Below are 6,294 nucleotides of genomic sequence, written 5' to 3' on the forward strand. Positions count from 1 at the left end.
CGTCCCGTAAAATTAAGAGACTTTGTTGAATTTTAATTTTCTGTTTGTAAATTCTGTACATTTAATTAAGTTATTGTTAATTGTTTATTGGTTTAATGTAAGTGGCTATTGTTCAGGACAAACAATACTAAGGAAGGGGCAGTTTTTCGACAGCGGGGGTCACGTGACGCTAGTAACACGTCATACGCTTCTAGAAAATTCATGTCCCTTCTTGAAGCCTCGAGAGGTTACTAGATGTATGGTATTCTTGCATATAAGATCGCGAAGAACTGACGGCAACAATGTAATTGAACTGCAGACAGAGAGAGACTGACAATTGAGTCGAGCACGTGAGTAGTTCGTTGTGAATTATTGCGTTTGGTATAGCGTTACTGTGGAAATTAAGTGTATTGCAAAGTTGTATTCAAAAAGAATAAACCAGTTTTATTTAAGAAAGGACTTGTATCAGTAAAATTTATTCGGAAAGAATTTTTTACGGAAAATTAACTAACGACCAGAGACGTAACAATAATAAAATAACTTTTTATTTCGGCCAACGTTTCGCCATTGCGGCTTCAAACGGGTTAGTTGTACAAGAACTAGTAGTTCCAGTCACTTTTGGAAAAATGATGTTTTTAACACTGTATGAGCCCGACGTGGCCTAGTAATTGGCGTCTTTATGACGCCAAAAAATCATACTCCACACTTTGTGAACGTGCACGCGTTATACGAGTGACCGTTGACGGTTAACTCCTAAGATTCAATTAAAATAACCCAAGAGTTGGCGGTGAATACTATTGAGTAGCTACGTTCTTTCTAGTCTAAAAGCTCAAATATTAAGGATGGCTTGGGTAACTTTGCACGAATATTCAAAATAAGCCATAACATACGTATGGGCCCAAACTTTCCGTAGTGGTCTTTCACACACTTCTCTGTTCTTTTCTTGTGAGTAGGACCAAAATTAATTGTATATTTTTTAATTATTTTGTCCTTTTGTAATATGCTTTATCTAAAAAAATTACTTTCAGAACAAATATACAAACCTAATATAAAAAGCCTTACTCTATCTTGTTAGATTTATAAAATGTTTTTTTTTTTTAGTTAGTGAAAAAAAAAAAGGACATATGAAAGGGATTATGGGTAAACCTAGGATCTTAAAAACCCAGTGTTAAGTGAGTAGTGTGTAATATAACTTGTTTTTAAAATAAATTATGTTATTTTAATCAAACTTGTACTTAAAATGAAACATCTGATTTGAGTTTGTGAGTAAAAATTTCTTATTGAAAATATTGATTCAAGAAATGTAAATTGTGTTTCATAAACCAAAGATGAAGAACTAGCTGCTCGGTTTCTCACCCAAATGCTGTTAATCGTGTACTCACCGAGTATGAAAAATAAGTTCATTTTAGATAGGTGACTTTGGCGAGACAAGATATAAAACTGAAAAGCAGTTGTTGATTTAAACTTTTGGCGTTTTAATATTCCTAAAGGGTCAGGTTACAGATTTGCATATAATGTTAGGCCTAGGATCATACTTATTTGGAAACTTAAAACGGCAAGAAGCCTCTTTGTGAACGTAATAATGAAGTGAGACACGCATTTCACAGTGACTGAGTGAGTAACAATTTACAACTCATGAGGTTACTTCATTAATGACATTAGTCGTTACGGTCTGTCTTTAAAGTAAATATTGTTAAGACTGTTGTTTAACTCAAAATGTCATTACACATTATATATATTTTACAATTTAAAATTGTATTCCAAACTTCGAAAAAGTTCCTCTAGACTAGCCTAACAGTAACAATTACTTAGTTACTAACAGTTACTCTTTAGTTTAGGATAATTTATACATGTTTACTTTTAAATTTTAGTGTAATAGTAATACTAATAATTACATAACTCTATTAGCTTGTTACTAGTTAACGTTAGGCTATATTAAAAATGTTGGTTATTACCATACACTTGTTTCAAAAGTTTTTAAACTAAATTTAGGTATTTAGTAAAAACTAGTAGTAGCATAAAAGTAAAATTGAATTTATAATATAAATTATCAGTAGAAAATTAAATCACTCTTGATTTCTTCAAACATTTTGTTAAATATGATACTAAATCGATATGTATGAATATGATTTATTGTTCTGACTTCTAACCATAAGAAACAACTTTTTAAGTGTACAATTATAAGTATGATTTCAGTGTAAGAAACTAATTCTAATGGGGCCTATTGTTGAAGAATTAGAATTGTTATTGTTCATACAGATAAATAAGGTACAAGTTAATATGGCCTAGCATTCCAGTTTTGATAACTCTAGGGTATTATTTCAGCATTTTCTACTTTAAAACTATTAATACTGTTACGAAAATGGAAGTCATGTGATGCTGCTGGTGCATTTGGCACTAGTAGGGTGCGTGATGAGTTTCTCGAATGATCAGGGAAGTCCAAGTGTGTTCGAGGTGCCCTCTTCATTAGTATATAAGCCTGGCAGAGAAATCCAGCGGGGATATGAATGAAGAGAGAGCATTAGTTACTTTGAATTCTGTGTAATTTATGATTCTGTTAGTTTCGAGCTAGTGAGCTTTAAAGTGTGTGTTTTGCACTCGTCAAGATCGAAGTTATCGAGATTGTGAATAGCTGTGATTTATAGCATGTATAATAAAAGTTGTTAAGTTTAAAGTGACTAGAAACATACTGATTGTGGAACTTCTGTGTACTAAAAGTTTGTATCGAGGAAGAATAAACTGGTTTAATCAAGAAAGGACTTGTATCGCTGAAGATCCTCAGAAAGAATTTCTACCGGAAATAAGCAGATATGTAACAATACCCAAATATCCTTTAAATGAAAATTTCTCAATCACAGTTTCATTATTGTTTTATCACTTTTTGGAATAACAAACTTGGACATGTGTACAAGTCCTGTGGTCTTAAAAAATGCATACAATTTACTATTCATCAGTTCTTCTGTGTGTAAAAGAATCTGTAACGCACATTCTTGTGATGCCAATGGATTACTGGTATAGCTGTCATAATGTGTAAACAACCAGAGAAAATATTTCTTTCTTTGTTTGTTACCATATTAAGATGCCTCATACAGTTGTGAATTATTTTCACCACCACAGTTACCACAAATTTACAATGTATTCTATTAGAGTATATGAAATGTAATTGATATTTTGTACATGTAATTTACAAGTGCCATAAGAGGATGTTCGTACATCATCTTAGTCAACCTAACTGTCAAATGATGCATTTTAAACATTTTGTCAAGCTGGGATGCAGCTATGTTTGAACCTAACTGTTAGGCTATTACTGTAAAATACTGTATGTGCCCATTCATAATTGGAAGTAAGAACTTGTATGAACAACAAGAAACTGTCTGGTAATTCATGGATATCCCTGCATATCCACTATTTAGAAAAGATGGACACTTAAATGCACCCTTTATTTTTTCAAGAAATTGCCAACTGGTCTTAAACTTCTAAAATGCTAGCCTTCACTATTGCCAATAGCAATGTATTACATAATCTAATCAATCTGTCAGAAACATAATTGTCTTAAATGAACCCTAGCTTGTCTTTCCCAAACCTTCACATGTTTCTTCATATCCTATTGTTTTCCCCAGTGGCTCATTGGTAATATTGAAGGCTTATAACTCTTAAAAACCAGGTTTTAATGCCCATAGTTTACACAAGATAAATAGCTCCATATATAGCTTTGTACTTAAAAGCAAACAAATCCTATTGTTTTCAGAAAATAGAACAATTAAAGCAAAGCCTTTATCTTATCACTCCTCCATGTAGTCTGTAAACTTGCCCTTCTTTTCTCAAGACAAAGTAAGACGACATAATCTGTCCCCATAAAATAACCCTTCCATACCAAGGATCATCCTAGTAGCCTACCTTTGAACCCTTTCCAACAAGTCGATATCCTATCTTAAATAAGGAGACTAAAACTTTACACAGTATTCCAAGTGAGGTCTGACTAGTGACTTGTATAGAGAGATAATTACCTCTTTTGATTTGTAGTCAATTTGTATATAAATACATGCTAAAATTATATTACCTTTGCTACTAGCAACAGAGCACTGCTTAGGTGGCTTTAGTAATTTGTCTGTTCGTTTGCCAAAATCCTTTTCATCAATCATGCTATTGAGTGGGCTCCAATCTGTAGTAAATGTGTGATCCAAATTGTGGTAACCCAATTGCATTGTTTTGTAATTTATCTTAATTAAAGGTCATTTGCCAGATACTTGGCCAATTTACCAATTGATCCAAGTCACTCTGTAATATGTCAACATCCTTAGTATAGCTAGAAATACCCAAAAGCTTATCATACCCAAACTTTCTAATTAAACCTCTATCAGTATCATTTATGTAAAAAACAAACAAAAAAAAAGCCCTAAGGCTAAAGTACCCCCCCCCCCTTCCAGTGGCCCATTGGCAAGTTTGAGGGCTTATATACAAAAAAATTAGAGTTCAATATTTGTTGTGGATACAGTGTAGATAGTTTGATAGTGTATTGATTAGCTTTATACTTAAACAAATAAACACCCTTTTTTGTTCTCTGGTTGGTCAACTGTAAGTTTATGGACCTACAAAGTTAAAAGTTTAGGTTTGATTCACTGCAGTGAACATAGCACAAGTGGTCAGTTGTGTAGCTTTATGTCAAAAAACAACAGCAATTAGCCTCTGAGTCACTCCTCTATTAACAAGGGTCCAGTTTGGCAGGACTACATTAATAATTTTCTCCCAACCAATCATCCTACAATTCAACTTACTAGTCTTTTCTCAACCCCCTAACAATGTGATTTTGTAGTTAATCTACTCTGTGGACTTTATCAAGATCTCTGATTATCTGGGCTATTTCACTAAAAATTAGATAAAAGGCCTCAGTTTAATTTTTGGATGAAACACTAGTGCTTTATCTGTTATTACTCTATCTTTTAACCACCAGTGGATTAATGTCTACATGATTCAGATCATTTTCGGTATTTCCAATGGAATGATTAGGGTCAGAAAACATTTAAAATCTTGGTTATCTCATAGTCTTCAACAAAAACCTTGCTGTGATTGTCCTTCAAGGATCCAATCCACATTTTAATATTTCACCTACCTTTAGTAAATTATAAAAAAAAAACCTTGCTGTTAGTTTAACACTATTAGCCAGCTGTTTCATATGAGCCCTAGCTTTTGTGTAGCTCTGCAAAACATTCATCCTATCTGCACTCTTCCTAAGAGATAGATGTCCTTCCATTATTAGGGAAAAAAACGACATGAATCTTCTGTACTTCAGTCAGAGCTGCACGAGTTTGACACTTTCCCCACGTCAAAGCTTGCAGCCATATCCTGTTAATTGTGAAATCCCATCCTCCCTGACCATTTGGTGTAGTAAACCATCCTGAGTCGTTTTACTACTTGACTCCATAAAATCCCAATCTGTGTGTCTAAAATTGCATCCTCTCTGACCATTTGGTGTAGTAAACCATCAAGAGTGATTTTAATACTTGACTTCATAAAGTCCCAATCTGTGTGTCTAAAATTAGTCTCCCAAATCATTCCATCAGCATCAATATTAGTGACTGACTCTGATCTCATTATAAATTTTATTATTGATATCAACTGTCTGACAAGGTAGCTATAACAATTTCTATTTAAATACTTTCAACCCTTATGTCCACTAATTGTAACCTACATGGATTCAATTTCTTTTTGGTAGCCATTTTTTGTCTTTAGTCCTAACAGACTGTCAGTGTTAGATTACTTATACATAGTAGTTCGAATTATTTTGATTTTATGGGGTGTGTGGAACTTATATCGTCCAATACTTTGGACAACAAGTTTTTACCATTATACTTTGCCCAATGAGTGATTGTTTTGTTTGAAATCAGTAAAAAACTCTTGGTATATTTCTAGGGACCTGTGCAAGTTCCTGAAACTTTTTAAATGAAGAGGTATAGCACCTGTACACAAATTTGTGTAATTGTCTTCCTCTAAACCTCAAACTAAACTAAACACAAAAATATATGTCCCTTTAATCAGTGGTATAGCAGTTTCTGTAGTTGGCGTATTGAGAATATTCTGTCAAAAAAGGTTCTCGAAAAAATCATGTCCCCCATATCCCAAGTGCAAATTACTCCTATGCTTTTAATTCACAAACCATCAATCACACACATAGTAACAGATTTATTTAATTTAGTACATTAATATTATTACATTGTTTTTGTCTACAGTAGGAGATCAGTAACGTTTGACTGCCAGCTCTAGGAAGAATATTTAAAACAAAAACTTTAAACTGTTATATATATATATATATATATA

The 6,294-nt window shown here is 33.0% G+C and overlaps 1 protein-coding gene across 5 annotated transcripts in view; it reads left to right on the plus strand.

The window, feature by feature from the left end:
- Positions 1-1,110: 1,110 nt before the first annotated feature.
- Positions 1,111-6,294, plus strand: part of LOC106462853 — a 53,289-nt gene continuing 48,105 nt past the window's right edge. For 2 of the 5 annotated variants that reach the window (XR_002611361.1, XM_013922816.2), the window contains exon 1: positions 1,255-1,593. The gene's annotated coding sequence lies outside the window, so the exon portion shown is untranslated. The other 3 variants (XM_022390246.1, XM_022390245.1, XM_022390247.1) reach the window with 3 other exon arrangements.

Source organism: Limulus polyphemus, unplaced genomic scaffold (genome assembly GCF_000517525.1).
Source record: "Limulus polyphemus unplaced genomic scaffold, Limulus_polyphemus-2.1.2 Scaffold1268, whole genome shotgun sequence".
In the NCBI taxonomy this organism is placed as follows: Eukaryota; Metazoa; Arthropoda; class Merostomata; order Xiphosura; family Limulidae; genus Limulus; species Limulus polyphemus.